The sequence below is a fragment of the Myotis davidii genome, unplaced genomic scaffold (assembly GCF_000327345.1).
Source record: "Myotis davidii unplaced genomic scaffold, ASM32734v1 scaffold806, whole genome shotgun sequence".
In the NCBI taxonomy this organism is placed as follows: Eukaryota; Metazoa; Chordata; class Mammalia; order Chiroptera; family Vespertilionidae; genus Myotis; species Myotis davidii.
In genome coordinates, this window is record NW_006297381.1 from 730,854 (window position 1) to 731,346 (window position 493).

Below are 493 nucleotides of genomic sequence, written 5' to 3' on the forward strand. Positions count from 1 at the left end.
AGAAATTGGACTTAAGGTGTTACATTATGGAAAACTGGCTTCAGGCACAGCTGTATCCAGGAACTGGATCCATGTAGTCAGGGCTGGCTCTCTCAGTCTCAGTGTCCCTCCTCTCTCCATCCTTTCTCCGTCTGTCCCTCCCTCCCTCTTTTCATTTCCTGCGCAGTTGCAGACTCCCTGTGTCTGTGGAGCATGCTTAGCCATGATGATTGAGCAATCCCTACCTATAAAGTTAAACTCCCCCTGTCGCTCAGCAGATAGGACTGAAAATGCCCAGGTATCATCATGGTCCATCCCTGAATCAACCGAGGTATAATCTGGTTGGTTGGGTCTGCATCATGCATCAATTCCTGCCGGAGCCTGGTGTCCCCACCCTAACCACCTCTAGCATGTACCCCAGAACAGAGGTGGTTCCATTACCAGAGAAGGTGAAGGAAGCTGAGGCGGCAATAACAAAGGGCTATGCACCCAATACTCCCATTTACCCGATGCG

General features: G+C 50.7%; 1 long non-coding RNA gene across 1 annotated transcript in view; it reads left to right on the forward strand.

Moving 5' to 3' along the window:
- Nucleotides 1–493, forward strand: part of LOC102761064 — a 591,348-nt gene that overhangs the window by 51,469 nt on the left and 539,386 nt on the right. The gene's annotated exons all lie outside the window — the stretch shown is intronic.